Genomic DNA, 27588 nt, shown 5'->3' on the forward strand with positions numbered 1-27588 from the left:
GAGTACAAGAGAGCCAGGGATGCCCAAAGGGGATGAGGACAGAAAGAAAGTCAGATGAGGAAAACACAGGTAAATGAAGGAATGAATGGAGCATTTATGAGGCGCTTATCATGGAAAACATTGGGGACACAAATAGGAAAAAGGATTATGGGCCTTGCTCTTAGGAAGTTCCCATCCCAGTAGTGACACATGGAAGGTTTCAGCTGCCATGTCAGATGGAAAAGTTCCCTGTCCTTAGAGTGCAGTGCAAACCTTATTTAAATTTTACTAATAATAAATGAATTAATAATTTATGTATATTTCTAGTCTGTGTGTTATCATTTATATTTGTATTCTATTTATTATTAATAATTTATTTATTATTATGCCATCATGAGTTCTTATTTAATGTTATTTTCACAGATAAAATCATTCTAGTTTCTAATGCTGAGCCAGTTCACAATGCCAAGGACTGATAACAAGAAGACTCTTTCCTACATCTCAGTGGCTGTGACTGTAACGCCTCCAGGAACAGTTTCCAGGCTGTACCTCCACATGGATTATGTTTGCCCCAAGATGATGGCTGAGGACACCAGGGCCAGAAGCACCGCCTTTCCCAAGGCTCTTAGATTCAGGATCCTGAGCTGTCTCTGTCAGGGACTGACGGTGGGTGCAAGTTGAGGTGGTGCCATTGATTTATTTTGCCTAACCCAGTATGTGGCCATCAGAGGGGATGGCTGGCTCCTTTCTCCCTTGCTTGCCTGGATGATGGCCCAAAAGGTTGGACTGGTAGAACAACTCCCTCTCCTGCTCTCTCTCCTCCCTTTCCCCCACTAACCCAAAGCTCTCCCAAAAGGGTGCTAGACCAAGGACTCCCCATCTCCACTGAGGACTGCTCTACCCTCCCTCCTTGGAGCTTTCCTCTTCTCTCATCCCATAAAACTGTGCTCAGGACAGCTACCCTTTCTTCTTTTGACAGGAGGGATGGCAACCTTCTCCCACAGGGCAGGACTGGACCAAATTCCCTGTTTATTACCCCATTTTCTCTCTGGCACTTGAGTAGAAGTCTTCATGTCTCAAGGTTGTCAGCTGTAGCACAGCTCACAGATAGCAATTAGAAGCAAAGGTTTACATGTACCGCTTTTGGACCAGGTGTGCCATCCCACCCTGGGATCTGTATATGTCTATGATTAGAAATAAATAGCAGGACTGCTAAGTGTGGATAGAGAGGCAGACCTGGAGATGGGAGGTACTGAGTTCAAATCTAGCCTCAGACATTTCCTAGCTGTGGGACTTTGGGAAAATCATTCAGCCCCAATTACTTATCCCTTATCTCTTAGAACCAATACTCAGTATCAAATCTAAAAAAAAAAAGGTAAAGGTTAAAAAAGGAAGTAAATAGTAACATCCAGGCCTCATGATGTAGCTCAATGAGTCAAGAAAACTGGAGTTCAAAATCTAGTCTCAGATATTCACTAGCTGTGTGACCCTGGACAAGTAAATCACTTAACCTCTGTTTGTCTTAATTCACTGCAGAAGGAAATGGCAAATCATTCCAGTATCCTTACCAAGAAAACCCCAAATAGGGTCACAAAGAGTCAGAAATGACTGAACAGCAAGTTTTAAGCTATTAAATCATAAAATGGCACTAAGACTTTTGGAACACTTTTATGCATCCTTTACATACTTACTTAATGTTGTGACCCCTCCCTCCTGTTTCTCTCCCATTGAACTGTAAACTCCTTGAGGGCAAAGGATCATTTTTGCCTTTTCTTTGTATCCCTGGACCTTAGCACAGTGCCTGGTGCATTGTAAATGCTCAATAAAGGATGGTAAATTAACAAAATAAATAAATAGCAACTAGAGAACTCTCTTCACACTCAATAATGAAAAAACAATATATAATAATCTAATAAGCATATGATATCATATAATACTCTGAAAAGCATTTAATTAATATTTTATAAGGAAATATGACTTTTTTAAAAATTATCAATACAAAATTATCAATACAAAAAAAAAATTTTGTTTCTATATCACCTTCAGATCTGAACATAGTTTTTCACCCTGTCCTAACCTGGGAGCAATTTCTTTTAAAATTAAAAAAAATATATTTTTTCAAAAACAAAATTCAGCAAAATTAGCCAACCCATTATATTCAACATTCCCAACCCATAGACCTCCACCTCTTCAAAGAAGGAGGGATTTCCATTTGCTCATCTCTCCTCCAGGGTCACACCTCATTATTTTAATGGCACAGTCTTCTATTTCAATCTTTCGTTATTCCATTGACATCATTCCTTCTCTTCCTCCTCCTGTTAGTCTGCATCAGTTCATTAAAATCTTTGCACTTGGCTCTGAATTCTTCATCATCGTGGCTTCTTGCAGCGAAGTAACATTCCATCTCATTCATGTACCTCACTATGCAACATGATTTTTTTGCATGGAAATAGCTACATTCTATTTGGGAGAATTTTGAAATTGCTTCACAGCCTCTAAACAGCGGCTGTGTGGGTGGTAAAATGAGGCAGTACAGTAGCCTGCAGTGTGCGGGGGAAGTGGGCTTGAGATTTAAAATCTGTCAAGTAGAATCAGAAGATGACAAGATGGGTATTTTTAGATGGGAAGAGCAGAGGAACTTTGTGGCTTAAGAAGAATAAATGGGTATCTTTGAGATGTCGTCACTCAAACGATCTTTTACGTTTATTATTTTTTCAAGTTGCTATTTAAATTCTTTCTGCATTGAACTCCTTTTTTGATCTCACTTTAATGTGGAGGTGCCTGGGTAATTGAACCTCTTCCGGGGACATGGGACATGCAAACTCTGGCAACAGAGCAATTTGGGCCTCAGGAAGGAAGGGAAAAAATCTTTACAAGTACATGTTACTCCTCCAAATCAAATGCTTAAAAAAAGATGGCACACTGAAAACCTAATTTTATAGATCTCTGACTAAAGCGCAGAGATCACGTATTCATGACTGGGACAGTTTCAGGGTACTTTTGGTCTCCTTCCTGGGGTCATTGCTTTATATCAGTCAACCTCTGTCAAGACATGGCAGTAGCCCGAGTCAGTATATTTTCTTTGTTCATTGTTTTTGGTATGAATAGCTTGCCTGAATGGATTACAAAGGGTTATAAATGTGTGGCTTATGTTCTCATCTTCTCTTGAGGCATCTATGTGACCCAACAGATAGAAATGGATCTGGAGTCAGGAAATCCTGAGTTCAAATCTGACCTCAGATGCTTATTAGCTGTGGAAACCCTGTGCAACTCCTGTGACCTCAGTTTTTTCAACTATAAAATGGGGATAATGATCACTCCAGTCTCCAGTGTTGATGAGCATCAAGTGAGATAATATCAAGAGTCCTTAGCACAGTGCCTGGCACATAGTAGTAGTTTAATAATATGAATAAACTTCCTTTCTTCTTTTTATGTTCTCTTCTAACTTGATGATGACTCTGATCTTTGCACTAATATTGTTGTGTATGGTTGCTCCTTGCAGTGTGTCAGCTTGTTGGCTTGGAAGATAAATATCTCCCTTTTGGAATAACAACAGTTAATTTAATGTTTATGACATCATAAAGACTATGTGATATGAGGCACCTTTGACCCCTTTTATATCACTCCACCCCCATCAATATGGAAGCAAAAGGTTTGAAGGTCATTTTGAGGTTTCTTTAAAGTCTAAAAATAGTCAGATAATTCATCTCTTATCACATAACTTCAGAAAACTTATGTGGAATTTTGTTAGATAAAATATATATATATATATATTTTTTTTTTTTAAAAGAGAATTCAACCCTTAGTGCCTAGCCAATGGTGACAAGCTTCTCTATATTTAATTAGGTAGGTTCTTCACAAGCAGATATTATCAGTGGAGTTGTAATCAAAGCTTTTCTGATGTGGTAGAACCTTCCAGAACTTATTCTCTCTTGGCATAACCTTTGAGAACTCAAGATCACCTACAAGTCACAAAGAGGTATTGGAAGGGGACTTTTGGATATGCTGACTTCCCACCCATACTTTAAAACCCAGTTTAAATGTCAAGTCTCCCTATGATGCCTTCCCTGATCTTTTCATTGGTATCAAGCTTCCCCAGGACCTCTCATAACTTTTTGTAGCTCAGTTCCATAACTTATCTGTGTTTGTTTCTCAATCCAGTTCAACTGTAACTTCTGGCACAGAGAGAGTTGTCTTTTCTACAGATATCTCCTTCAGTGTACTATGAATGTAGAAAGCCCTAAATAGCATGGCATAGTGAGAAAGCACTCAACTCTGGAATCACAGAAGATTAATTCAAATCCCACTCTACTTGCTTACATCTTATGTGACTGTGGAGATATCACTTCATTTCCCTTATCTTTATTTTTCTTATTTGTAAAATTATATATTCAATTATGGTTAAAGCTTTCTCCCTGTCCTAGATCTATAATCCTAAACAAATATCAGTTAAATGAGTGAATGAGTAAATGAATAAATTATTGAATGAATGAAAACCTCTGCATTTCCATCCTTTTCTCCCACTGATTCTATTAGTTGTTGTTTAGTCATTTTTCAATTATGTCTGACTTTTTGTGATCTCATTTGGGGTTTTCTTGACAGATATTGGAATGGTTTGCCATTTCCTTCTTCAGATCATTTTATAGATGAGGAAACTGAGGCAAACTGGGTTAACTGACTTGCCCAAGGTCACATAGCTAGTAAGTGTCTGAGGCTAGATTTGAATTCAGGAAGAGTGAGGGTTGCGGTTTGGGCACTCAGTATCTAAAAGTTTTGCCATCACTGACTTAGCCTAATTGGGGAGGAAACTAATAGAATTCTTTTCTGTATTCTACTCAGTAAGTATGGGATAAAAAGATAGGTTAGAAAGAAATGCAATGGGATTAGGATTAGAAAAGAAATGAAATACTTTTTGTAAGTAGATCAAAGGAGTTATTAAGTTTCTTGTTGCTTTTCATTCATCCTTCTTTATTTGATGCCACGAATAGAGAGCATTTTAAATAGCATTTTTAATTCCAGTACAAAGAGTTAGATCAAAGTTCAGTTTTAGGTAATGAGGATTCCTCCAATACAAGATGTTTAGGAAGCACTGATTAGTGGATGTTGATAACTGTTATAACTGAACTCCTTATATCTGATATGAATAGAAAAATTGTCCTAAATATTGATAGAATTTCTGTACTCTGAATTAGGATGGTAGAGAGAATTCCCAATTTATGACAGCAATAGTCCTTGGTATTTGGGATTGTGGATAGAGAACAGTCTCTGTGTCAAGATGTGTTCCAAATTCAAGTCCCACCATATACAATCTTTGTGACCATGAAGAAATCATTTAAGTGCTTGGTGCTACTTTATCAGGAAATTAATTACTCTGATTCTCATTATACCGACCAAGTCCTAAATCTAAACAACAATAAACAAAATTACATAGCAACTTCAAGTAATTTAGACCTTAGGAATTTTTTAGGTATGGGAAACAATAGTTCTAATATTTCTAATCAAGATGGGGGCATGAGAAAACTATTGCTGGAGAAAGATAGAAGAAGAAATGAGACAATGTTATCTTAGAAAAGGAAAGAAAGTCACAACTGAAAAAAAGAAAATCAATCAATATTCCATTTTTACTAACTCAATGGAAAGGAAAATATAGAAGAATTTATGGCCATATTTCCCTATTACAAGAATAAAAGGACACATTCAGTATTCAGTTTTGTGTTCTGTAGACAGTTGGTGTTCATGAAACATTAATTAATGAGGTTGATAAAGACTATAATGGCATTTCCCAAAATTAATGTGTAAAAGTTATCCTAAAAAAAAAACACACACACACAACAAAACTCTTTTTAGCGAGACAGACTTCCCTTCCTCCCTGATCCCCACCAACTAATCAACACTCTGCCAAGGAAGGAGGAATTTTCTGCCAAAACTGAAACTGAAAAAAATGTCTTAAGGCAAGTTTATGTAAAACCCAAGAAAAGTGATACATGATAAATTAAATATACTAAAATAAGCAAAGCATGAATATTTAACCAATTGGTTGCTTTAACTTAAGAGAGCAGCTGTGAGGCCAAGAATAAATAATTCAGGACTCAGAAATTAATCTCAGCTTAGATTTCCCAGAAGCTCATCTGAATCTATTCTCTATTCAGGAGGTTGGCAGACCTAGTGTGGCATCAACGTGGCACCAAACCCCAGTCCAAACTAAACATTTACAGATTGATGATGGCTTCCAAGCATCTTTGTGGCTGTGTGAATTGGCCTTAAAGCTGTTCTCGCATCCGGCTTCTTGCACCATTTCATCAGCTTCACCTAAGAGCCTCTCCAAGCACTAGCATATTAGCCAGGATCACCAGAGCCCAGGTCCTGGCATGATGCCCATCCTCAGTCACAAAAACCTGCCTCCACTGAAATGAGTTCATCAAGAAGAGATGGAAGTGGACTATCCAAGCTGAGCTCTACATTGGTCATGCTTCATCTGGACTGTTGTGTTCTGGGCTCCACAGTTTGAAAAGAACATTGATAAGTTGGAGAACATCCAGAGAAAAATAATAAGGATGGTGAAGGATCTTTGTATCTATCCTCTGTAGGAAGAGTTGCCAATTTAGGAAGCAACTATGGGTAAAGGCAATACAATACATGCAGAAGACACAAAGAAAAAGGCAAAAAGAGCTCCTGGCCTTACATTCTACTGTGGGAGACAGTGGTTACATATATAAGAATATACAGTAAGTACGAGGTAGTTCTTGTAGATAATACACTACCAGTGAATGCAGAGTCTTGAAGGAAACCAAGAATGCCACGAGCTAAAGGTGAAGAGAGGGTGAATATCAGACATGGTAGATGACTAGTACAAAGACATGGGTATAGAAGATGTAATGTCATGCATGATCGACAGCAAGGAATCCAGTTTGGCCAGACTACAAAGTACATAAAGGGGAGTACAGTGTAAAATTAGAAAGATAGGAAGGTACCAAGTTGTGAAGACCTTTAAATGCCAAGCAAAAGCATTTATGTTTTGATCTTTGGCCCTTATTAGTCATTTTAGAAAAGCTGGATCACAATGTAAAGAAAATGAATATAAATTGCCCTAGTTTATTTGGCATTTAGGTAGAAGGGAATGAGTTTTTGATATTTAAGGATTGTGCCTTAAAGGAAAAAGAAAGGGGCATGGAAATAGTAACAGCATAATTGAAAGGGGAAATAATAGTGGAGATGGGGTTCAGCTAGGTAGAGCAATGGATACAACGTCAGGCTTGGAGTCAGGAAGACCTGAATTCAGAACTAAGCTTAGGTTTTTACTAGCTGTATGAGACCTTGAGTAAATCACTTAATCTTTGTTTGCCTTGATTCAAGGAAATGGGAAACCACTCTAATATCTTTGCCAAGAAAATCCCATGCCTATATAGTGGGGTCTACAGGACCATAAAGGAAAGACAAGACTGAATGACTGAATAACAACAGCAATGAAAGAAAGTGGTGTCTGCCTAGATTAGGGGAATAAGGGAAGAGAATAGGAGAGAGAGCAACAATGAGGATTGCAAGCCATCTCCAAATTTAAGAAAGCCTCCTCTTCTTTCTACTACAACCCCCTAGGAGACCACCTTCTGGGGTCTGACTTCCTCCACAGGAGATCCTGAGAGTGAGAAGGCTTTCATAAAAAAAGAACTCCAAAAGAGTGATTGTAGGGGAAACTTAAACTGCAAGCTAATGCTATATTAACAGGAAGAGTAACATGGGTGTGGTCTAATAGAAAAAACTCAGAGTTTTTTGCCAGAACCTCAAAGAATTTGACCTTGCAAAGTCAGCTGGACAAGTTAAAGGTTCCAGATAGAGGCAGTCCTTTATCTCTTCATAGTTGACTAAGACGGGGCCTTTTGTACAGTTTATATAACAAAGGCGATTCTTTCTGATGCTGTCACCCGATGCTGGATAAAAGAAATGAGTTTGTTGCCCAGATCTATGCCTTTCCCTATGACCACCCACTGGACCAGTTTGCTTCAGGTGCAGTTAGCTTTTCCCACAAATATGCTGGACTTGTTTCACAAATAAGACACTTCATTTCTTGCTTCCAGGCATTTTCTCTGATTGTATCCCATACCTGGAAAGCTCTCCCTTCTCCCCTCTGACTACTGAACTTTCTGGCTTCCTTTAAGTGCCATCTAAATCCCTCCTGCTACAGAAAATCTTCCCAAACACCTTCATTTCAGTGCCTTCCTTTTGTTAATCCCCCATTAGATCATGAGTCCCTTGAGAGTAGAGCTTGTCTTTTGCCACTTTTTGCATCCCTAGTGCTTAACACAGCATCTGGTACATGGTAGATATTTAATATTGGTCAATTGATTTGATTGACTGGTCAAGCCTAATTCAAGTTAGGTCAATGATTCAAGTTCAGGATCGGAATTCAATGAGCCAATCTTGGACCATAAAAAATAAAAATGAAAACAACTTTGCTGATAATTAAATTTAAAAGAATAAAATTCCTGATTAAATTCAAATGAAACTCCTTCCCACCACCTCTGAATTTAGAATGCAATCAAACAAAAGTCATCTCTGCAAGACAATGGGAACGTCTTTTAAACCTTTGATCCCAATTCACCAGTTATGTCATCAAGGAAGCCCAAATGACTTCCTGCTCTCTTAAAGACCATTCTATATGAAACAGACATTGTCCCTGAGTTCAAACCCTATTTCTACTAATTATTGGCTGGGCAACAGTTGGAAAAGTCATTTAGTTCTTTGTGTGTCTCAAGCAACAACCTAGACTTAAGTGCTATATTGTTGACAAGTTAACATTCAAGTTCCTAATCAAATCAAAGACTCATGAGTGTGATCTTGCACAGTACAACTGGTTTGCCAACTGAGACTCAATCTGCCCTCTTCAGAAAACCACATACAAGGACAGTCATAATAGGGCAGGTAAATTTTCAAGACAGAATGTGAATTGTTCATTTGAAGACAGTATAGTCAGAGAGGAACTTAAGAACTTATGGTGGAATTTTCTCTTCAATAAATCATCTAAAGACCTTCATAGGTTTATAGCTGTTTTCTCCTGATGGTTTAGGGTTCCTCCAAAGGTTTTCTCTATAAATATTCTCTAAATCTTTGTTCTTTAAATCAGTCCTCTCCAAAGAAAGGGCTATGGTCTCAAGGGATGTGAGATCAACCAAACAGAGATTCAGAAGATGAGCTGCTTGCTACTGTCCCCTGAAATAGCCAACCATAGTGCTTGTCTCCAATTAACCAATACCTCTCATTGTCTCCTACATTTCTCTCCCCATTCCTGCCTTCAACCTGGATGCTTTCAACTTAGCCTTTTCTAACCTGTACATTGGCAACTCACTGCAGTGATAACCTAACTTCTGCCAAGGTATCCACAGCCAAAACTGTGTTTATCTCTAGAAAATTTCTCCCTCTAGTAAACCCACTATCTGCCCTACCCATACACCCACTCCTTTAACTCATGGTTTCTGCAAGTGATTCTCAGGGAGCAGGCTTAAACTTGGAGCAGTGATGTATGTGCATGCACACATGCACACACGCACCCACACACCCACACACCACCCCTTTTGATTGGAGTTGGGGCAGAATGAGCTGCACAAGATGAGCACTCATAAATGGATTGTGGTCCTCATGGAAAATTTCACTGCATCATCTTTCTTCCTAATCTTCTAGACTTTCCTGTTTCTGTTGAGGGCACCATCCTTCTAGTCACCGAGGTTTACAACCTCAGTGTCATCTTCAGCTCATTACTCTCCTTCACTTCGTATACATAATTCACTCCCAAATCTTATTTCTTTCCCCAAAACATTACTTGAATATGGTCTCTTCATTCCACTGCCACAGTCACTAGGACATGGGACCTCCTTACCTCTCACTTGGACAATTGCAATGACTTCCTAATTTATTTCCCCCTGCCTTCAGTGTCTCCCCTCTTTAATTCATCCACCACATAGTCAGTTACCAAAATCATTTTCTTAAAGCACAGGTCTTTCTGTCATCCCCACAGTAAGTAAATTCTGAAAGCTGCTTTTTGCCTCTACACTCAAATATAAGCCTTTATTTCATCCTTTTTTCAAATGTCTATTTTTGTTTGTTTTACTATATATAAGTATTAGGGCAGTGGTACAAAGGAATGATTTAGAAGTTGTTCTTTCTTTTTTCAAAGATCAGTCAATGACATCATAGAATGATTTCTTGATACTTGGGTGAGTTGGATTTAAGTGAGAGCATTGAACAAAGTCATCAATCAGCCTTACTCTCTCTTCCAGAGTCATCAAGATCCAGTGGCTAGACAGAGGTTAGGATAAATAGTGATGGCCTGGGATGCGGTGCATGACCTTGGTATCTTCCACATCTGACCAAGCTTTAGGTACTCCACAGCACCCGCTTCAGCTGCTTTCAGGGCCATCAGAATAATAAATTATTCTCATCCTCCTCTTCTGCCAGGGGAAGTCTTCACATGCTTGGGGCAGACATCCTCCTAACTCACCGACAGATTTGAGGCTTGTCGGTTACTCTCAAGCTGGTTTAGCCCATTTGCTGAGATGATTTTACTAGGATGTGGCTGTGCGTGTAAATAATTTAGAAGTAAGGAAATGACAACATAATAGAATGGATATTCAAAATCTTTTTATTACTGGGTATATAAGTGTGTTTAAAAAAGTGGGAGGAGGGTTAGAGGTCACCACTTTAAACCATATCTTTCCTCCTTTAAGTGCGCTGGAATCACTTAGAAAAGTGAACATGTGCTTGCAGCAGTGTCACTGGAGAGCACCTTCCCTTGTAAATTTTTATAAAATGTAAAATGGAAGCCTAGAGATCTTGGCTGAGATCATGCAGCATGTCAGCAACTAGAAATTGAACCTAAGTGCCCTCCCTTGTATCCCCCATTAGACTAGAGGCTCCTTTTCTCCAGTAGTACCTGAAAGAGCCAGCAGGTCTCCACCAGAGAGAGATTACTGACACATGGAGATTCTTATCCTACAATTCCAAATGGAGAATGGTGACCACATCACTTTCCTGGAGCAGCAGGACAAAAGCAGAGAGAAGGGGCAGTAAAGGGGATGAAAGGATTTCTCAAAGTGGTATTTATTGATGGAAAAAGAAGCACTCCTGTCAGAGCTGTAGAACACGGATTCAATATAATCCAGTGTGAAATCCTACCTGAATTTCCCAAGCAAATCCTCAGCCTTCTGAGTGTGGGGTTTTCTAACTTCCATGTTCCTATTTCCCATTTGCCTTCTTCTCTGTTCCAAACACCACACACACACACACACACACACACACACACACACACACCCCTTTGAAATTAAGGTTCCACCTAGTCATTTCTGAAAGCCTTCCTCCCCCCATCCCAAGTTTTGGATGTTGTCCATTCAATTTAACAATTTTTTTCACTCTTACCTTCTGTCTTAGAATTGATACTAGATATTATCTGTTCCAATGCAGAAGAGCAGCTACGGCTAGGCAATGGCAGTGAAGTGATTTGCCTAGGGTCACATAGCTAGGAGGTCAGATTTGAATCCATGTCCTTCTGACTCCAGATCTGGTGCTTTATCCACTGAGCCACCTAGCTGCTTCTTCCTCTTTTGCTTTTTACCGTCAGTCTTTGAACCTTAAAATCTTACCTTCTATCTTAGAATTATTACTGTGTGTTGGTTCCAAGGCAGATGAGTGGTAAGGGCTAGGCAATGGGAGTTAAGGGACTTGCCCAGGGTCACACAGCCAGGAAGTATCTGAGGCCATATTTGAACCCAGGACCTCCCTCCTATCTCTAGGCTTGGCTTTTTCAGTCTACTAAGCTACCTAGCTGTCCTTTTTAACATACTTTTAAAAGCCTGATACCAGGCAGGCATTGTGCTATGGGATGGAGATACAAACATAAAAAAACAAAACCAAAAACAAACCAAAATCTAATTAGTTCATGCCTTTGAGGAGTTTACATCCTTTTGCTCACTTTGCCTGCCACAATAAGCTTTATCATGGGATGAATTTAAACCAGTACAGAATTCTAGGCTTGGAATCCAAAAGTTCAAATCTCATCCTAAATACTTATTACTTATGTGCCCTTTAACCTTTCTGTGCCTCAGTTTCTTCATCTGTCAAAGAAGATAAATATAGTAATAATTTCACAGAGTTGTGAAAATCAAATTAGATGATAAATAGTAGATTCTCGACAAACATTATTACATATATCACACATTTTAAAATTTAATATTACATATATAAATTACACACACAAATATATGGCCTATTTATTACTAATGTAACCCATAATGGGTTTATAATACAGTGTTACAGCTCTAGCTGCAAATCTCATAAGTAATATGCATTAGAGGCTAGATTTGAATCTAGATCTCTCTGCTATTCAGTGTATTTTCCACCATATTGTTCTGTGGTTTATGGCTGCTCTATGACCAGACAGGGTAGCAAATGAATCAGGATGCAGTATATTCTTAGGCTGTGAGTCTTATGTAGTCTAGAGCACTTTAAGATTGCCCTATAAGCAGCCCTGAAGCAGTTAGGTGATACAGTGAATAGAACCCTGGCCCTGGAATCAGGAAGATCTGAGTTTAAATCCTGACCTAGATACTATCTTTGTGACCCTGGGCAAGTCAATGAACCCTGTTTGCCTCAGTTTCCCCATCTGACAAATGAGCTTGAGAAGGAACTGGCAAACCACTCCAATATCTTTGCCAAGAAAATCCCACATGGGATCACTGAAACAACTGAACAATAAATAGTAGAGACCTGTGCTTACACATTCTTCCTTCTTAGTAATGGGAAAATTATGTGACTCTGGAGTCCCTTCACCTCTGAGCCTCAGTTTCTTCCTCTGTAAAACTAGGGGGTTGGGCTGGATGACCTTTAGGGTCCCTTCCACTTCCAAATCAGTAATTCTATAATCTGGATCTTATTCGGTTGTAACCTTTAATAGGTGCCCATAATTATTTCTTTGTTGTCTTCCCAAAGCCTTTGCAACAAAGGTATTATTTGCCAAAGAATTTTATTATAATAATTATTTTATCATAAATCTTCTGTGGATCTTTTCCGAGTTCTTATGTAACCCAATTCTGCTCAGATGGCAGGCTCTGCTTTAGGCAGTGTAAGGATTTTGGCAAGGTAAGACATGCAATTTCCTGTCAGCGGTAGCAAAGATTCTTAGTGTTTAGAGTCCATGTGCACAAGAACATATATACAGAAACCATGTAGACAGCTATGTTTACATTGGAGAAAAACAACCCTCAAAACTACAAACATGGCCAGGTCTCTCCTCTGCTTAAAAAGCTTCTATTTGACCTTGCTATTGCCTCAAGCTATCGTCCAACCTTTCGTCCTCTTTTCACTGCCAAACTCTTTGACAGGGTCTCATCTACACATGTTTGTGGATGCATCTCTTTCCTGCATTTCCTCCTCACTTCTTAACTCTTTGGAATCCGTTATCTGATGCTCTCCTGGATTGAAATGCTTTCTCTGAGGTCATTCCTGATTTATTAAGTGGCAAAAGTCATTGTCCTTTTCTAGTCTTTGTTCTAGGTAGCCCTGTGAACACTTACTTTCCTTGATCCCCATTAGACCACGTTCCCGCCTGGTTCCTCTCTCCCTGCCTGACCATTCTTCCTCATTAGAACATCATCTTGCTTCTAACCATCATGTATGTGTATTCCCCCATGGCTTTTCCCTGTACTCTCATTTCTTTTCTCTGTGACATCTCTCAGTGATCACATCAGCTTTCATGGGTTCAATTATAGAAAATATCAATAGATAGACAGACAGACAGATAGAAAGACACAGATAGAGAAATAGATTGTGTATATATGTATACACATATATTTATATAAATATAGACATATACAAATATCATATGTGACATATATATTGTTTGCACATATGTGTGTATGTTATTGTTGAGTGATGTCAGATTCTTCCTGACCCGATTTGAGGTTCTCTTGGTAAAGTAACTGGAATAACTTTTCTTCTCCAGATCATGTGACAGATGAGGAAACTGAGGCAAACAAGGTTAAGAGACTTATTCAAGGTCATACAGCTAGTAAGTATCTGAGGCTGGATTTGAACCTAGGAAGATGTGTCTTCTTGACTTCAGGCCCAGCACTCTATCTACTGTGCCACCTAGCTGCCTCCAAATCCTTAGTGGCCTCTAATTGCTTCTAGGATAAAATACAAATTCTTCAACCTGACATTTAAAATGTTCTATAATCTGGGTCCCACACTAATACCCTGTTGGTGGCACTGTTAACTGATACAACCATTCTGGAAAGCAATATGGAACCACACTCAAAGACCAAAAAACTATGCATACTCTTTGACCCAGCAATACCAGTACTGGGTCTGTAGACCCAAAGAGATCAAGGAAAATTACTTACCTGAACCAAAATATTTTAGTAGCTCTTTTTGTAGTGACAAAGAAATAGAAACTGAGATGTCCATCAATTGAGAAATGGCTGAACAAGTTGTGGTATGTGATGGTAATGAAAGACTATTGCTTCATAAGAAATGATGAACAGAATGGGTTCAGAAAATCTGGAAAGACTTATATGAACCAATGCAAAATGAAGTGAGCAGAACTAGGAGAATGATGTGTATGGTAACAGAAATACTGTACAATGATCATCTGTGAAGGACAAAGTAATTATCAGCAAACAAGTTTCTAAGATATCCATAAGGGACTGATGATGAAAAATGTTATACACAACCAAAGAAGGAACCGTTGGAGTCTGACTGTAGATCAAATTGCATCTTCTGCTTTATTTTCTTTACGAGTTTTTTATTATATGTGTGATACATTGTCTTCTGTCACAGCATGAACAATATGGAAAATTTCCATTTTCCATTCCAGTAGAATTATTCTACTAGCTAATAGTCTACCTCTTTGCTTTTGTACAGGGATGAATAAAATGCATTCTCTTCTCTACCTTGAGGATCAGCTTTCTTCAAGGCATAACTCAGATGCACTCTCGTACATGAGACCCTTCTTGATCCCCACTCATTTATTAATGCTCTCTATCATAAAAATTACCTTGTATTTGTCAGTGTAGATGTCACATTCTAGAGAATGCAAGCTCCTTTATACAAGAAACTTTCCATTTGGGGATTTTGTCTCTCCATTACCTATGTTATTGAATTAGTAGTGACTAAATCCAATAAATCTAATAAACATTTATTAAGCACCCACTAAATGTTTAAGGTATATATCAAGATTTGGGACTCACCTACCCAGAAATGATCATTGAACCCATGAGGGCAGATGAGATTAGCAAGGGAAGAAGTACAGGGAGAAAAAGAAGAACCAGGAGAGAGCTTTAGGCAATACATACTTCTGGGAGAGAAGAAGGATGGTTGCTAATTAAGAAAAACAAACTTCAAAAGAACAATCAGATATTTATTCACTAAATATATATTTACTAAGGATTTCCCACGTGCACAGCAATGTGCTAGTCGCTATGGGGAGGGTGGAGAATGAGATGGCACATCAGAAAATTTAAGACATATACAAACAGCCATAATATGAGGTATAATCAAGTCCCCTAAAAGCTATCTGCCTCAGTTTCCTCTTCTGTAAAATGGGGATAATAGTAGTACTTGCCACCCAGGGTTGGTTCAGAGATCAAATGAAATAATATTTGTAAAGTACTTTGTAAATCTAAAACATTATATAAACGATAGCTATTATACTTTCCCAATCTCCCTAATTCTAGTGCCTTCCCTCTGTAATTATCTCCAATTGATCTTGAATATAGCTTGTCTGTGCATGATTGTTTGCATATTTTTTCCTTCATTAGTCTGTGAGCTCCTTGAGAGCAAAGACTATCTTTGCCCCTCCCCACCTTTTAAAAAATATTTGTAGTGCTTAGCACAGTTTCTGGCACATAGTAAGCATATAATAAATACTTATTGACTGACCCCTAGGGAAGAGGAACCCTGTAAACACAAAAAATGACCCATTTCACATCTGAATGACTTGAAAAGTTGTCCCTTATATCAATTCTAAATTTGTCTTTCAGTGACTTCCTCTTGAAAGTCAGATTTTTGCCTTCTGAGACTAACCAGAAAAAGTCCAACATTGTTTTCACTACTAACAGTTCCAAACAGACCCAGCTCTTTCTGAATGTTAACATTCTGGGCATCACTTGTCCTATGAATCACACATATTCCTCTTTCATTCCTTGCCTTGTTTTCATCTTCTACACATCTTTTTAATAGCTAATTGACTCAGTGGGTTTCCTTTACATCCATATTGGTCTCTACAGACAACTCCGTGGTTTTTTCGCCATATTGAAATTGTTTTTCTTTGCATCTTCAGAATTTCATTCTTGAAAGCTCATAATGTCTCTTTGGTGACTTATATAGTCCTTTTATTTCATGGGATCCTGTCTATCCTTTCTCTGAATTTGCTGATTCTTTTCAACTGTTTTTCAGTTGGGTCTGACTCTTTGGGACCCATTTGGGGTTTTCTTGACAAAGATACTGGAGTGATTTGCCATTTCCTTCTTCGGCTCATTTTACAGATAAGGAAACTGAAGTCAACAGATTAAGTGTCTTGTCCAGGGTCACACAGCTAGTAAGTATCTGAGGGCCAGCCTTGACCTCAGGAAGTGAAATCTTTCTTACTCTTGGCCTGGCATACTATCCACTGCACCACTAAGCTGTTCTTGCTGGTATGTGCTTTCCAAAAACTGAAGGTAATTTAGCAAACTAGGTCCAACTTTCTTCTCTTCATCACAAATTCCAAGATAGAAGTCACTTCCCTTCAAATCTTCATCATTTTAACCTGAGGAACTAACTGCTACTTATGAGTAAGAATCAGATCCAGAATAGATTTTTTTCCCACATTGTCTCCTCCAACTTTTGGATAATTAAATTATCATTAAGATAAATCAAGAAATTATTAAGCATTCTGCTTTTAGTAGAGAAAGATGTCCAGCTGATAAGTGGTTAATTGAGTTTTCCCGTCATTGTTATATGTTGCCTTCCTAAACTCATTTATGTCTTTTCTTGGGGTTTGTAAAATACTCCAAATGACACATAGTAAATTGCTATATGGATAGATAGTAATTACAATTGTATCAAATGTTGCTGATCAAATATGTTCAAGCTTCATTCAACTCAGATACTTATGAGCTGTGCTAAATGGGAAAACCATTTCATCCCTTTTGCCATCTCAGTTACCTTCTCTACAGGGGGGAATAATAATGCTTATAATAATACCTACCTCCCAGGGTTCTTGTGATGAATATACTTTGCAATCCTTAAAACACAGCAAAAATCTGAGGGATGAGTATTTCATTTTATTCCAGGAACAACTCTGTAAGATAGGCAGAGACTTGAACCTCTGTCTTCTCATGGCTTCACTCATGGAGTTGGTTTTCCTTCTACTCCAAATTGCCATCCTTGCATGAAAGTGCATGCAAGATCAAAGTCAGGGCCAGTAGCTGAGCCAGAGGAGAACCGGAGCCTTCTTAACTGAAGATACCTTGTAAAAATAGGTTTCAGGTTACTCTCAAACACACCTCTATGGGCATCAAGCCAATCCCAAGTATCTGCTCCCAACTGGCAACATTAAAGGACTGGTGCTATGAGAGCCTGCCCACTTTCTGCCCTGTCTTTTTCCCACACTGTTTTGTCCCAACCTTCTCTTAGATGTTTCATTTCCACTCCTACGGCACAGCCTGTTCAGAGTTATTCCTTTTAGGCTGATGAGTTAGGTAGCCAAAAAGGGGAAAAAAAGAAAAAGAGAAAGAGAAAAAAGCCCCTGAGTCACAGGTGCCTGATTGCTGAGAAACCTGAAGCCACATGAAACTTGACAGGGCTCAAGACTGGTTCCAACCTAGACCTTGGCTCAGGAACTGAGATCTGGGAACCTTCCTCATCTACTTCATCTCGAATACCCTCGGAGAAGGGACAAGGAGAGGGTAGAAGGAACTCTTGGCCCACTAAGTTTGAACTCTTTCTCTGGGATCTTGGGCATCATCAAGAATGATTTTTTAATCCATGAGTTGTTCGCTGGATGTTACTTTGCTGATTGCAAATCGTTGGGCATCTGAAAACCTCGAAGTTGTATGCTGTGCTCTTGTTCGAAGGAAGGTGGGGGTTAATGGAAGGGGGAGAGTAGGGGGGAATTGGTGTACAGACAGGCCAGTTTGTTCACATTAAAAAGGATTGATTTTCAGTGTCACAGATCTTACTGTTCAACTTGACTCATGTTTTTCCAATAAGATCTTATCTCACAGGAGTCTCACTTGTAAACATCATAAGTATATAAATATATCAACTCCAAGTGCAATGTGCAACCTTTTCTTTTTAATAGAGCCAAACAAGTATGATGCTAATGGCAAAGATTCTGTTCTGACAAGAAGGATCTAAATACACTGGGGCCTTACTGCTCTGGTTCATTATTCTCACCTAGGTGACTTGGCAATATCATTTGGGGGCATTCTTCTAAGGGTAGCTGCTACTCTCCTTTAAGCACACTCAGGATCACAGGGCTCAAAAAATGAAACAGTTTATTTATAAATTAATGGGCACCACATCTGGAATCAGGAATACCTGGGTTCAATTCTGGCCTCAGACCCTTCCTAGCTGTGTGGCCCTAGGCAAGTCACTTAAACTCATTTGCCTAACTCTTGCCCTTCTGTCTAAGAGTTGTTACTAAGAGAGAAAATACATTTTTTTTAAAAAGTACTTAATTAATGAGCTCATATAGATCTCCCATATATACCCCTATGGAATCAAGCCTCAGAGTGATCATGTTTTCTGTGACTTATAGTATCACCTTAGGTGGAGCTTATGCAAGGGGAAGGTTGGGTGCTTCTCTTGGACCCAGTTATTAGGTTATATTACTTTTCTCCCAGCAGTTTTCACTAGGTGCTGCTCCCTATCACTTTTCATTTTCTTCCCTCTATGGTTACTTTCACTCCCACAAGATGGTAATTTTATATGGAAAGCCCCACTTGCTGTTCTTTGCCACTCTTCCTCTTGTAGGTAGTTCCCAACCTCCGTCCTGTAGGAGATCTATACCTCAGATTCTTTAATAGCTTCTGCAGTTTTTCTACAGTTCAATAGATGGCGTTTGTCACCTTCCCCAGGGAATCAGCTCTCCAGCAGTTAGCTCATGTGGAGAAGATAGCCTGGAGTTGCCGTCTCAGCTGTAATTTTTACATGTCAAAAATTAAAATGTGGTTGATGGTGGACCCAATATAAGGAGAAGATATATTTAGGATAAGGTTGTACTAGATGAAAAATGGCATAAATATCAGATGGTTTGTCACTTTGAGCAGCATTTCTCTAATCAGTAGTGATTTAAAGTATTTTTATATGACTATAAATAGGTTTAATTTCTTCTTCTGAAAAAATGTTCTTTGACTATCAATTAGGGAGTGATTTGAAGTCTTATAAATTTGATTCACTTCACTATGAATTTGAGAAATAAAGCCTTAATCAGAGAAACCTGTTGTAAATCTCCACCCAGACCCATCCGGTTTGGGGCTTTCCTTCTAATCTTAGCTGCATTGGTTTTGTTTGTGCAAACCCTTTTAAATTTAATGTAGTCAAAGACATTTTTTTCACATTCCTTAATACTCTCTATCTCTTATTTAATAATAAACTTACCTTCATTTCTATGAGGTTATAGAGTCATAGATTTAGGGCTCGAAACTACCTCCAAGTCAAACCAAATGCAACTTCTTAAAAGAAGTCCTTTTTGAGTCTTTTAATTTTCAATACTCCCTTACTCCTGGATTGTTAGTAATTATTTTGTCCAGAGTATATTTTATATTTGCTTCTTGATATAAATGTTGCTTCTCTCTGATACCTTGTGAGCTCCTTGAGGAAAAGGCCTTTTTTTTATTTTTGTCTTTGTAACCCTAGCACGCATCCTGGCACAAGGGATCATGGATTGAAGACTAGAAGGGATTATAGTAGATACCATCTAATCCAACTTCTCTATTTTATTAAAATAGAAACTGAGCCCAGAGAGTTTAAGTGATTTATTCAAGTACTTATAATTGTCAAATATTGGAGGCAGGATTCAAATCTGGATCTGTTAGGATCCAAGTCCCATAGTCTATCCCCATGATGGTGAACCTATGGCACAAGTGCCAAAAAGGGCTCACAGAGCTCTCTCTGTGGGCACACCTGCAGTCACCTGCCAGAGTTCATTACTAGAAAGCCAGAGAGATTAGGGGCAGAGCTGTTCCCTTCCCCCTCTCCATGTGTCTAAGGACATTCCTCACTTTTCCCACCTCTCTGCTCAGCAGTCCAATGGGAGAATTTCCTCCCTCCCCTGTCTGGGGTAAGGAGGGGGGTAGGAGGAAAAATAGGGGGCAGACATAGCACTTAGTCTGGATGTGGGATGGGAAAGGGGCCCAGCACTTCATATCTAAAAGGTTTGCCATCACTGGTCTATTAATTGTCCCATCCTATCTCATTCAGTAGACACTTTATAAATGCTTGTTGAATGGATTCGAATTGAATTAGAAAAGAATAAATTATCCCAATACAAGGCAGGGAATGAAGTTCTCTTTCAATAAGAGTAAAAATTACCTAGGATTTGGAGTGGATCAACAGCTGAACCTGAATGAGTTCATTACTATGTAGTTTTGCTATCAATATAAAAAAAGTCGACATAATGTATGACCAGAGAAGGTAGACTCCAGACAGAAACTTCCATTATATAGACCACCATTTCACTTCTTCTCTAGACAACCCTTAGTGAGCCTGGGCACAGGTCAAATTTTGATTGAAATTTTTATTTTGCCTTTCAGTTTTCTCTATATGTTTTTCATTAGTCATCTATGATAGATCTGGATGTAAGTATTCTTTTTGGCTTTAAAAAGCTGTGTGACCTCTGAGACCCCATTTCCTCACCTGTAAAATGAGACAGTCAGATCAGCCAGTCAGACCCTCTAAGGTCACTTTTAGGCTTTCTATTCCATGGTTTTATGATTCAGTGTTATCCTTTCTTCCTCCCCCCACCCACCCCACCCCATGTAGCACATCTACTCTTCAGATACTAGCATCAACTATGTCATAAACAAAGATGGATTCTTGTGTCTCCTACCTGTCCCTATTATCTCTCCTTTCAAAAAGTTATCCAAAGGTAGAATGTGTCCACTTTTCAACACTTTTCCAAAACTTTCAAGAACTTCTGTGTAAATACAAGGCTTGAATGAAAGCTCCAGTTTTCCTTTTTGTGATTCTATGTGCTTTGCTTTGCCTTGTGCTTGTCCACCACCTTTCATTTCTCCTCTTTCTCTGTCTCTCTCCCTCCCCTCTCTCACTCACTCCTTTCTCTATCTCTCTCCTTTCCCTCTCTTTCTCTTTTTTCTCTTCTCTCCCCTTCCTTCTTCTTTCTTTCTCTCACTTCTTCCTCTCCCTCTCCCTTTCTTCCCCTTTTTTCTCTTCCTTCTCTCTCTCCCTCTTTCTCCATCTCTCTGAATGTCTGTCTGTCTGTCTGTCTGTCTGTCTGTCTGTCTGTCTCTCTCTCTCTCTCTCTCTCTCTCTCTCTCTTACACCTTCCCCGCCTCTCATTTCACCACCCCCACAAACATCAATCACCATTGCATCCCCAAATGAGAAAGCCCTCTGCCACCAGATAGCTGGTCCAGCCTCATTCCAGCATTCTTACTCAATAGTTATCTCCTAATTGTGTAAATGCATTGATTGTGTATGGGAATACCTAGCTTCCCTCAATATTAGCACAGCTCATTTGTCACCTCCTTTATGAAGCATCTCCTCATGTTCCAAGAATTCATATTCTTTTACTCAATATTCTTCATACTACTTTATATTTGATTACTTGTATACCTGTTGTATCACTTCTTTTACCCCCTGGAATGTAATCTTCCTCAGCACTTATTCTGTTTTGGTTTTGTCTCTGTATGCACAGCACATTGCCTTGTATACAGAACATCCTTAATAAATAATTGGTGAATTGAATTGAGATTGCTTACAAAACTCAGCCACAGAGAAGGCAGAACTGAACAGTGGTAGTCACAGATAAAAAGTGATATCAGAATTCATAGAATCATAAAAACAGGTATTAGAACTGGACAAGACTTTTGAGATCATTTAGGCCAGACCCCTGAGTTGTCTGATGAAGAAACTGAGGCCCAGAAAATGTAAGTGAACTCCTTAAGGCCATAGAATATTGAGAGAGGAAAAGAACCTCAGATCATCTAATCTTATTACACTATTTTAAAGCTCTCAGAAAAGTAAGACCCAAAAAAGTGTCTTCTTCAAACTAACTAACATTTATTTAATGCTTTAAAATTTGCAAAGTGCTTTATAAAAAAATCTCATTTAATCCTCATATCTCTTTGCAGCAGAGACTCCGGGTATTATCATCCCCAATTTATAGGAGAGGAAATGAAGGATTAGAGTGGTTAAGTGAGAGAGCTAGTAAATATGAGAGGCAAGATTTCAAATTTTCAAAAATACTGATGTCAAATCCAGAACTTTCTTCATAAAGAAACGCCACCCTTCAAGATCACAGAGTTGATGAATGGCAGGACCAGGTCTACAAATCCCCAAGCCCTGATCTTTCCTTCTTACTAGTATCTCCTCCCCCCGCCCTCACCCTTTGGTTCCCCTGCATCAATGATAAGTATATAATTACTGCTGGTAAGCTGACTTTTGGATAGGAGGAGTATGTGGTTGCCTGATATAGAATTTGTGAGATACTTTTGCACCATCAGCTTCAACCTCAAAGCATTGTTCTCTTTCTCTAATTCTCACTGACATCATATATCTGGAGACTGGAATAGTTTAAGAGGTAGAGGAATCAGAATTTTTGAAATCATCATCTAGCCCCAATCCTCTTATTTTTTTAGGCCAGGAAACTAAGGCCCAAAGAGGTTAAGTTGTTTGTCAAGGTCACATAAAGTGTAGCAAAGTTGAGAATATAAGGACAGCCTCTCAAATAATTAATCATTAAAATAGTAGAGGAACCTTAAAAATCATCAAGTCCAATATTTTCATTTTCCCAGTGAGTAAACTAAGACACAGTGGTGACTTACCCCAGGTTACGTGTGTGTGTGTGTGTGTGTGTGTGTGTGTGTGTGTGTGTGTGTGTGTATTGGAGTACAGGGGCAAGGATGGGATTTGAATACAGACCCTGTGATTCCTGCCTCTGATTCCTGTTGCCTCTCATCTTGCCATTCTGATATATTTTGGGATATTATCTAACTTCATTCAAACTAAATATGTTATGGTGATAGTCCTTAAACTCAATTAAAAATGCGAGGGAGAAGACTGTAGATCCTCCCCCATAGTGCTTCATGTCAGTCTATTATGCTGTCCTTTGTTTCTGACCCATCAATCTTCAACTCATAGGGGAGAGAGGAGGTTCATGGGTTAAAAAGCCTAAATGAAGAAATATCAAAACTTGTAGACACTTAGAAACATCCACAATCAAGGAATTACGTAAAATGTGTTTAAAGCCAACTAAAGGGTGGAAGAGCTGTGAAAGCTTATTATAATCCAACTTTCAAGTTACTCCTTAAGAAAAGTAAAATAAACAAAACCACAACACTCATTAAATTAGAAGGTATCCTAGATACTGAATCAATGCTTAGCTTTGACTACGAAGTTGGGTTTCTAACTGTTAATTCTGCTCATCTCAAGTCACAAATCCTTTCCATTTGGACTGATTTTCAATTGTCCCTCAGTTTTGGCCCTGATGAGCTAGACACATCAAACTCCACTTTTATGATTCCATGATTCTGTTATGTGAGCCACAAATATAAGAGCAATGCAAATCTCATCTGCTTGCCAAATGTAAGCAAATGATTTCTCTCTAATAGTCCATAAAGGCTGCAATAAACCAAGGAGACCTCCATTCAAGTAAACAAATGATCACAGTTGACAGCAAAGATATAAAAATGTCCTGAGTTAAATAACTTACCAATAGCTGATTTCTACATACAGATGTGACTCCAAGCTGTGGGGACAATACATAAATTCAGAGGCGTGCAGAGAGGGTGGGACAGGTGTGCCAGCACGCCCTAGGGAGAGAATTACTAATAGCTATTCTGCATTCTCTGCACATCTCTGCATCTATTACTTAGTGCCAAAGAATGATATAGTCAAATTATATATAATCCGTGTCCTACTTGCTTCACATGCTGTACACACTATACTTGTGTGGGGAGATATGAACCAGAATTACTCTTGGCAAGGACTGATTATGATTTGCACTATGAAAGGGAAATAGAAGTCATCTATACCATAAAACACCCTTCACTACAGAAGTTATGCTCATCACAACACATTTATGCTGGGCTGAACATGGGTGAAAAGTAGACAAGAACAGAACTGGATATCATCCTGATGGGGCAAAATAAACCTTTGGAAGATTCACTAGCTGAAGTTTCCAAAATATGGGGCATGTGATGTACCAATGGGAGGATGGGTCTCCTTGCACACTCCATGACAGTCAATCATGGGCTTGTCTCCAAAATAACTACACTATTATAACTCAACACTTCCCCCTTCATTCTCTTCCACCACTGGCGTACCATGGCTACCCATCGACTAGAATCAATCATTTAGGACAGTAGAGTGATTTAAGCACCCATAGCAGCCATACAGGAAATAGTCTCCCCTTCCCAGCAACGTAACACCCTTCCCCCCAAATTACCTGGGACCTGCCATTGGGATACCTTAACAGGAGTTATTCTGGGCTTCATTCAATGACGATGAGTTAGATCTGTCCTGCTTAAGAATGCTTTAGTATGAAGGGGTTATTGTCTGCATTACAGATCTTATCACACTGTCTCTCCCCCACATCTCACTCCTCTTCTGATATTATCTAATTCTTGGAAAGGACCATCAGCCTACTAAGTGCTCCCCTTCACTTCTCAATCTCTTCTAAACCTTTGGCTCTTCATTCAGCTAAAACTGCCCTTTCCAAAGGAACCAATGATTTCTTTTTAAAAACAGATTTGATTGATATCTTTTGTTTTTACATTACCTAGATTTTCCCCAGTGACCTTTCCCTTCTCCCAGAGAGCTATCTCTTATAACATAGAAACTTAAAAATGAAAAAGGAAGAGGGCAGCTGGGTAGCTCAGTGGATTGAGAACCAGGCCTAGAGACGGGAGGTCCTAGGTTCAAATCCAGCCTCAGCCACTTCCTAGCTGTGGGACCCTGGGCAAGTCACTTGACCCCCATTGCCTAGCCCTTGCCACTCTTCTGCCTTGGAGCCAATACATAGTATTGACTCCAAGACGGAAGGTAAGGGTTTAAAAAAAATGAAAAAGGAAGAGAAAACATTAAACAAAACTGAACAGTATCTAGAAATAAAAAATTGATGTTACATTGAATGTTCTACACTGGTGCCTCACCCCTCCTCCACACACATATACCACCAACATTGCCTCTACAAAGTTGAAGGGGAAATTTCCTCTTCTTTATCTTCTTTGAGCACATGCTAATTCCTTTTTTCCTAAACACTTACCTTCCATCTTAGAATAAATACTGTGTATTGGTTCCAAGGCAGAAGAAGTATGATAAGGGTTAGATAAGGGTTGTCACACAAGTAGGAAGTATCTGAGGCCAAATTTGAATCCAGAATCTCCTGTCTTTAGGCCTGGCTCTTTATACAGTGAATTACCTAGATGCTCCCCATGTGTTAATGCTTTATAATTTTATGAGAACCACAGTGATGATCTCATAATTGTCAAACCTGATTTTTTTAAAGTTCTTGATACCTTTGCTATTTCTGATACTGTGGATGACTTTCTCTTCCTAGATATTAATTTTTTTTCCTGGGTTGCTTCAAAATAAATGTCATTTATAAAAAACCCATATCTGTACACTGAAAAAATGTTGAAACAGAATTTTCCAACCTGTTTAAAAATCTTCCAGTTGCAAAGTTTTAATAGATTTTGAACCATTTGTTAAACATATATATTTTTTAAATTCAGTAGCTTCCAACTAGTTTGCAAGAACAACTGATTGGCATCAAAAAAAAAAGTAAATGTACTAGCAAAATTTGTGTAATTGGATGGAATTGAAAAATAAATCTTTTAATTTAGCAAGCACAGCCAACAATGTCCTTATACTATGTAACTTTGTGAAGCATCTATTTTCAACTATGATAGTCATTAAAATCAAATATTGAAAGAAACTATTGAAACTGTAACTGTATTGGACTGATATTGTAATTGAAACTAGATATTTTAATCACTGTATCAACAAAGAGTTAAATCAAGATTTTTCGAAATGATGAAGCATATTGAATTCCTCTTGCTAAAATCTCATTATTACTAATACTATAGATTATCAACAATATTTTAGTGAGAGTAAAAGAGGAGTGTGCTATTACCAGATAAAATACTTTTCAAAATATTTCATCTTTATCTGATCATTTAAAATATGTTTCATGTAATTTTATAATAGATATACATTTTTTATATTATATATCTATAATATGTAGATAATTTTGTTGTTTTTGCTCAATCCAATTCTTCATGACCCCATGGACTATAATATGCCAGGCCCTTCTATACTCAGTTTCCTCCTGAAGTCTATCCAAATCTGTCTCATCCACCCCTTCCTCAATTTTCTGAAGGGCAGCTCAAGAAGTAAGACTTAGATGAAAGATTTTCTTGAACCTCAGTCTAAGGGGAAAGGATTCCAATAGCAAATTACTTTGGATTGTGGCGACAGATATGAGCCAAAGAGAAAGTTTCATATATGCATGATATAGAGAAGGAAGTTGCTCTTAATATATGCCAGCACACACTCAGATCATGACCACCACTACTAATGTCAAAGGAACTCATGTTTGAAAACTGGTCCACAGACCAAAGCAAAATTGTATTGGGTTATAATTTTTTACTACTGATGATTTTTGCTGCTCAAAATTTAAAAACAAAGACTCAACTCCTATTAACCTTTCTCTTTCTTCATCCTGTTCAATCAAGAGCTAGTATTTTTTCTCAATTCCTGAACCTTGCCTACTGAGTTGAAAAGAGTCACATTGTAGAGGGCATGGATGGTAGTGGAGTTCATGGGAAAGATTTCAGCTATTTTAGTCATCTAGTACACAACGTGTGTTGAGAAACACAAATTAAACACTATGATGACTCCATTTGGAAAGACTAGTTTGGGGAATTGTGCAATGATATTCACAGTCAGACCTGTGTAGATGCAACAATGAGAATAAGAAATTTTGTCTTCCCTTTCCTTATCTAGAAACAATGTCAAAGATAAAATATTCAGAATGTAGTGCTCAGTCAAACTATCATTTATAGGGGAACCCAATTGAAGGGACAGGAAGAAATCAGAAAGATTCTATAACAACATCTCAGTGCTGAGAAGGTCATACAGTGTAGGGTCAGGGTAACTTATTTTAAAGGGCAATTAGAATAAATGAATGCTTTTTTAAATTTAGTGGGTTTTGTTATTATTTTTGAGGTTCTTGAGAAAACAGAAAAAAAACTGAAAAAATTGAGGTCATTCGCTAAGGGCTTCCTCTTCTCCCATCCTCTTCTTCTTACATCACTCAAATGCCTTCTTCCACTATTTCCATCTTCATCTTTGCTTTACATGAAAAGGTATCCCTTCTCCTTGACCAGGAAAAATCTC

At 38.5% G+C, this 27588-nt stretch overlaps 1 long non-coding RNA gene across 1 annotated transcript in view; it reads left to right on the forward strand.

Moving 5' to 3' along the window:
• Window positions 1-27588, forward strand: part of LOC130458518 (uncharacterized) — a 48681-nt gene that overhangs the window by 3262 nt on the left and 17831 nt on the right. The window contains exon 2 of the long non-coding RNA XR_008917912.1: window positions 403-645. This is a non-coding gene — a long non-coding RNA (uncharacterized LOC130458518). The remainder of the gene's footprint in view (window positions 1-402; window positions 646-27588) is intronic.

This window comes from Monodelphis domestica, chromosome 3 (assembly GCF_027887165.1).
Source record: "Monodelphis domestica isolate mMonDom1 chromosome 3, mMonDom1.pri, whole genome shotgun sequence".
NCBI lineage: Eukaryota > Metazoa > Chordata > Mammalia > Didelphimorphia > Didelphidae > Monodelphis > Monodelphis domestica.